A 7,378-nucleotide genomic window follows, 5' to 3' on the forward strand; every position below is an offset into this window, starting at 1 on the left:
GGTACTTCAATGTTGGGTGTATATATATTTGTAATTGTTATATCCTCTTGGTGAATTGATCACTTTATCATTATGTAATGACTTTCTTTGTCTATTGCTATAGTTTTTGACAAAAACCTCTTTTGTCTGATATAAATATATTTACCCCTGCTTTCTTGTAGTTTCCATTTGTATGGAATATCTTTTCCCTTCCTTTTAATTTCAGCCTATATGTGTTGTAAAGCTGAAGCTATTCTCTTGTAGGCAGTATAGAGTTGGGTTTTGGTTTATTTTTTCCATTTGATCACTCTATGTCTTTTATTTGGAAAATTTAATCCATTTATATTTAGAGTGATTTATTGATAGGTAAGGACTTACTAATGCCATCTTATTAATTGTTTTCTGGTTGTTTTGTAATTCTTAATCTTTTCTTCCTCTTTTCATGTCTGCCATTGTGAATTGATGATTTTCTGTAGTGATATGTTTTGATTCCCCTCTCTTTATCTTTTGTGTGTCTACTGTAGGTTTTTCCTTTTTGGTTCCTTTATATAAAAATCTTATAAATATAACAGCTTTAATAACTTGGATCACATACAAAACTCCACACTTTTACTTCCCCTCATTTTACATTTTTCATGTGAAAATTTACATCTTTTCATATTGTGTACCCATTGACAAATTACTGTAGAGTGCAGTTTGATCTTGAATACTAATTTTTCTTTCTGGCATCTTGCTAATTTGTCTATAAATTCTGATATATTAGATTTCCTATAGAGACAATAATCTCATATCTGAGAAATAAAAGTTTTCTCTTTCTTCTTTTTGAGCTTACTTTCTTTACTGTGCTCATTATGACAATTCTAAACAGAGAAGTGCTGATAACAGAGACTCTTGTCTAATACCTGCTTTTTAAGAATGCACTTTCAACATTCTTACATTATGTATGAATTTTGCTCTAAATTTTTTAGGTATACTTTCTTGGATTAATGGAGTTCCTTTACACTCTTAGTTTAGTAATTTTAAAATCAGGAATGATTTTAAATTTCATTAAATAATTTTTGCATATATTCAGATGATTATAAAACTTTCAATTTAATTTGTTAATGTGAAAATTTCATCAGATTTTCTATTTAATCCAATTTTGCATTGCTGGCATAAACCCAATTTGGTCATGATGCATTATCTTTATTATGCATTACAGTGTTTTATTTGATAGTGTTTTATTTGAGATTTTGCATCTATATTAATCAGTGACATAGCTCTATAGTTCTCCTTTTTCATGTAGTCAGAGTCAGGTTTTGATATAAAGCTAATGCTGGTCTCATGAAAAGAGCTGGGGAATTTCCCTCTGGAATTGGTTATATAAATGTACTTGTTCTTTGTATGTTTAGAAAAAATAACCTGTAAAATTGTGTTGTGCTTGTGTTTTCTTTGTGAGAAGATTATTTTATTTTATTTTTTTCAGTTCATTCATTTTCTTAACATTTTTAATTGAGTTATAGTCATTTTACAATGCTGTGTCCAATTCCAGTGTAGAGCACAATTTTTCAGTTATACATGAATGTACATATATTCATTGTCACATTTTTTTTTCACTGTGAGCTACCACAGATCTTGTATATATTTCCCTGTGCTATACAGTATAATCTTGTTTATCTATTCTAAAAGGAGTATTTTAAACCACTAATTTAGGCATTTTATTTCCTTTTGAGTCAACTTTACTAATGATATTTTCCTAGGAATTTGAATATTTACCTAAATTTTTAAATATATGGACAAAGTTCTTCATTTTTTTAAACATTTTTTATTGATTTATAATCATTTTACAATGTTGTGTCAAATTCCAGTGTAGAGCACAATTTTTCAGTTATACATGAACATACATATATTCATTGTCACATTTTTTTCGCTGTGAGCTACCACAAGATCTTGTATATATTTCCCTGTGCTATACAGTATACTCTTGTTTATCTATTCTACAATGACAAAGTTCTTTATAACAATACCACAATCTTTGTAATATCTGTATCATTTGTCATCCTTAGTATCATTGTGTCTCTGGTTTCTTTTTTCCTTGTTCAATCCTCCCATAAATTTGTAGATACCTTAGTCTTTTCAAAGAATGCACTCTTGGTTTTATAAACCTTCTCTTAAGTTGAGTACTTATCCCTTTAATTGTTTTTTTCTTCTTTTTTAGGTTAAGCATTTAAGGCTATATATATATTTCTCTCTAAATGCCACTTTAGCTCAGTTAGTTATTTAAATATACTTTTCAAAAATTAAAATCCAAAAGAGTTCTTGGATGAGAATTGTAAGAAACCAAGATGTGAAAAGGGAAGTAGACGATGAGACATAAGGAGAAAAAAGGTGAGAGCCAACAGAGTGAAAGGAGGCCCTTTACTCCATGATTTAACAACTCTCCATGGCCTTAAAGATCTACAGCAAAGCGGCTGAACTCGCTCTCAGTAATCTTAGTTGTGAGATGATTTGATGTGAAAACAGGTGAAGAAGCTGACCAGTCTTTTCACTTACAACCATGTGGAGAGCAGACAGAAACATTTGGAAGTCAAGCTCGGGAGCAATTGGAAAACTGGGCTTTTGAAAGGTTGTGGATTTGAGGCTCATGCAAAATTAACTTGTGGTTAGTGTAACAGGGAAACTATGCAGATTTCACTGTGATAGTATGAGGTGGGACCTGTGTTAGATTGGCCTTTAAGTGCTTGTCCAACTTCCCTTGAAATTTCTTCCACTCCAAGGTATTCACTTCTTTTTTTATTTTCAATTTACTTTTTTATTGTATTACTTTTTTTTTAATTTTTTGGCAGGGTTGGAGAGGTTATTAGGTTTATTTATTTTTAGAGGAGGTACTGGGGATTGAACCCAGGACCTCATGCACGCTAAGCATGCGCTCTACCACTTGAGCTATACCCTCCCCTCAAGATATTCACTTCTGACTAGCCATACAGAGTAAACATAATAGATGGCACAGAGAGGGGTAAAAATAGAATTTTTATTCATCTTCTCCTGGATAAGAATCAAAGAAGTGTGAGTAGCACCATCTTCAAGTATTTTTTTTTTCTTGTTTCCACCAACTCTGGACTCTGCTCTGCTAAAAGTCTTAATACCCAGGGGAAGGATGCACCCACAGGAAAATATAATAATGATTGAGTGTTTGAAAATTGAAATAGACCAAAGGGAAAAGGCGAGCAGAGATAAAATGGGAGTTTGGGATTAACAGATACACATTACTATATACAAAATAGATAAACAACAGGACCTACTGTATAGCACAGAGAACTATATTCAATCTCTTATAATAACCTATAATGAAAAAGAATCTGAAAAATATATACGTATAACTGAATTGCTTAGCTGTACACCTGAAACTAACATTGTAAATCAACTACATTTCAATAAAAAAATAAAATTTAAAAAGAAAGAAAATTGAAATCGAAATTATGCACTTTAACTTTTTATGTCATCAGTAGGAACTGTTTTTGCAACTGTAGTTAGCTTAACAAGTAGAAGCATTCTAAGTACATTTATCCTTTAAGTCCACAGATATTTGAAAGATTAAAAATTAAAAGCCCCCCATTTAATAGAATCACACCAAAAAAAAAAAAAAAAAAAAAAAGGGCACTGCCTGGTGATCCTAACCTAACACAGTCTAATACTTTACTCATATATTTGAACAAATAGAGTTTCAATTAGCTATCACCCTACATCACCACAAAAGCGGTGGCTTAGAAGAACAATTATTTTATTACCGCTTATGGTTTCTGCGCACCAGGAATTTAGGGAAGAGCTAGTCTGGGTGGTTCTGGCCCTGGATCTTTCATGAGATTGCAGTCAGACAGGGGTTAGAATGGCAGGGTTTGAACCGAGGGCTGCTCAAGCATCTCCCTTTCTTCATGGAGTCTCTGGGCCTTTCCATGTAATCTCTCCACATGGGCTAGTTTGGGCTTCTTCGGAACTATCAGACTGCTTAATGGTTGCTGAAAGCTTCAAGAGCAAGTATTCCAGCTCATAAGGTCAAAATTGCTGGTTGCAAATATTCCAGCTTATAAAGCCACGATTGCCTTTTATGACCTAGCTTGAAAGTCATATAACATTAATTTCGCCATCCTCTGTATCAAACCAGTCACAAAATCCCAGCCATTTTCAAGGGAAGGGGACATAGACCCAATCTCTCAAGGTGCGAGTCGAAAGATTTGCAGATGTATTCTGAAATCACTACAAATATACAGGAAGTAGACGAGGACAATGAGCAGTCCTTATTTAGAATGACTGAGCGTTGATCATTCTTAAAATAGACCTTCCTTCACCCAGATATTCAACCCACAAATAGACATATTTTCAGTGTTTTAAATATTTGGAGTCTTGATTTTTTTGCCATCACCTCTATTTTCTTTCCACGTTAGGATCTACATTAGAATAGAAGCAATCTTGGGCATGTATGCCACATGAGAGAGGTCTTTGAGGGAAAAAGGAAAGAAGTCCATGTTAATGGAGCACACATTTTATCCCAAGTATCTTTAACTAACTGAACCCGTCCGGTTACCATTGCTGTATAACCAATTACTCTAATTAATGTTGCAAAACAACAATTGGATTAGTCTGACAAATTTGTGGGTCGGGAATTCACACAGGGTATACTGGGGCTAACTCATCTATGCTCCACCATAACTAAGGTCTTAGCTAGAGCAGACTGAAAGGCTGGAGAAGGCTGCTGTGGCTCTTCTGGGGCCATAAGTCTGGGAACATGGCTCTAGCTGTTGGTTAGTTTCCTTGATTCTTTTCCACACGGCATTTGCTGGAGCTGGAATGTCTAAGGTGACTTCATCACTTCTATGTCTGGGGCCTGTTTTTGGATAGTGGGAACCCCTGGATTTGTCAAGGTATCTCTCTCGTGCTCTCTCTCCATGCAGACCCAACACCACAGTGATCTCAGGCTAGTTAGACTTTTTTTACACATCAGCCAGCGTGAGTGTTCCAAGAGACCAGGTGAAAGTAGCAAGGCTTCTTATGACCTAGGCTTGGAAGTCACCCAGTGTACATTTCCACCATATTCTATTAGCCAAAAGTGAGTCACAGAACCATCCCAGATTCCAGGGCGTGGAGATTACACCTCTTCATGGAAGAATAGCTGATGCATACAAGGAAGGAAACAATTTATAGTGGCTATTGTGGAAACAAAGTACCACACTCCCGCTCTCTCTCCGCCCGCCGTTCAAGATGCCGAAGGGAAAGAAGGCGAAGGGGAAGAAGGTGGCCCCCGCCCCCGCTGTCGGGAAGAAGCAGGAGGCCAAGAAGGTGGTAAACCCCCTGTTTGAGAAAAGGCCCAAGAATTTTGGCATTGGACAGGACATCCAGCCCAAAAGGGACCTCACTCGCTTTGTCAAATGGCCCCGCTACATCCGGCTGCAGCGGCAAAGGGCTATCCTCTATAAGCGGCTCAAAGTGCCTCCCGCGATCAACCAGTTCACTCAGGCCCTGGACCGCCAGACAGCTACTCAGCTGCTAAAGCTGGCCCACAAGTACAGACCAGAGACGAAACAAGAGAAGAAACAGAGGTTGCTGGCCCGAGCTGAGAAGAAAGCTGCTGGCAAAGGGGATGTCCCCACCAAGAGGCCACCCGTCCTTCGAGCAGGGGTTAATACTGTCACCACCTTGGTGGAGAACAAGAAGGCTCAGCTGGTGGTGATCGCATATGACGTGGACCCCATTGAGCTGGTTGTCTTCCTGCCTGCCCTGTGTCGGAAGATGGGGGTTCCGTACTGCATCATCAAGGGGAAGGCCAGGCTGGGGCGCCTGGTCCACAGGAAGACCTGCACCACCGTTGCCTTCACGCAGGTGAACTCGGAAGACAAAGGAGCCCTGGCCAAGCTGGTGGAAGCCATCAGGACCAATTACAACGACAGATATGACGAGATCCGCCGTCACTGGGGAGGCAACGTCCTGGGTCCAAAATCAGTGGCTCGCATTGCCAAGCTGGAAAAGGCAAAGGCCAAAGAACTGGCCACCAAACTGGGCTAGGTGTACCCTACCAAGTTTTCTGTACATAAAAGGAATAAAAATTCTTCAGCCAGAAGAAAAAAAAAAAAAAGTACCACACTCCCTTTTCATAGGTGAGGAGAATGAGACTCAGAAAAGTAAGTGAAGCGTTTGGGATTATACAGTAAGTAAGAAAGGAAGTAAGGGATATGGAGCACAAATCCAGGTAGTATGACTCCAAGTGGAGAACTCCGCTCATTTTATTGTGCAGCCACTATGCAATCTATCAATTCGTGCTTTCCCATATTTGTTCCTCGGAAGCTCTGCTCCCCCCATATCTATGGTTTGAAGTATCTTGGGAAACATTGCATAACATATTTCTTTTTTGGAGAATTGAAATGCACACTTAATATGTAAAAGACACTGAAATATCTGTTTGACTTTCTCAAACTTGTTTGACTAAGGAACCTCTTTTTTTTTTTTAAATGTAAGACCCATTAACATCAGTCCATGGAATATGCTTTCACAGATGCTGTATGAAATAATGCAAAGAAGATGTGCTATTGTCGATGTTATAAAATGGAGTATTATGGGAAGAATCTCATTCTAATGAGTACCACTGAACTGTCAAAATTACATAACAAGGCTATTTTCATGTTCTGATTAACCATCAGATTGAAGTGGCTCTGCTCATGTATTTACAGTAAATTTTCATGAAAGAGAAGTCTTGTGTGACCAGTGTCCCTAAGTCCTTGCCAATCTATCAGTGAAAAAAAATGTTGACTATCATTTCTGCCTAGCTAAAGAATTTGGGTGCTTATATTTTCAATAGCTACAGAATGTTCAATTTTATTAATAAAGTATTTCACATGTCAAATTTCCTCTTATTATATTGAAGAGAATATTTGTTATGTTGAAGAGACTTTTCTTACCTGTATATATTTGTGTAAGTTAAATATACCTTGTCTACATTCAGATAATTTCCATCAGTCTCTTTGGCACTTTCTATATGCTAAGCCCCCTTGTGACTATATATATATGTGTGTGTGTGTATAACAATACACTACCAGTCCTCAGAAACTTAAACATTATTTGGGTGAGATGGGCCTTGCGTATCTCAAACAATAATACTACCAAACAAGTCTATGTAATAAAATGAAACCTGGAAGGTATCCCAAGTCCAAAGGCTCCAACTGTCAAAAGATGATGTGAAAAGGAAAGAAATAGAAGAGCTAGGTAACTGAAGCAGTCTTCCTGGAGAGAGGCATGGGACTTGACTTTCTTTCATCTTGGTGGATCTCAGAGAATTTGAATTGGCAGAGAGGAGGAAAAAGTACCTGGTAGACAAAGCGTGATCAAAGGCAAGTGTAATGAATCCCATATTCCCCTGGAACTGGCCATCCAT

At 37.3% G+C, this 7,378-nt stretch overlaps 1 pseudogene; it reads left to right on the forward strand.

The window, feature by feature from the left end:
• The first annotated feature begins 5,180 nt into the window (after positions 1 to 5,180).
• On the forward strand, positions 5,181 to 6,063 carry LOC141576292 (large ribosomal subunit protein eL8 pseudogene; annotated as a pseudogene).
• Positions 6,064 to 7,378: the final 1,315 nt, after the last annotated feature.

The sequence above is a fragment of the Camelus bactrianus genome, chromosome X (assembly GCF_048773025.1).
Source record: "Camelus bactrianus isolate YW-2024 breed Bactrian camel chromosome X, ASM4877302v1, whole genome shotgun sequence".
NCBI lineage: Eukaryota > Metazoa > Chordata > Mammalia > Artiodactyla > Camelidae > Camelus > Camelus bactrianus.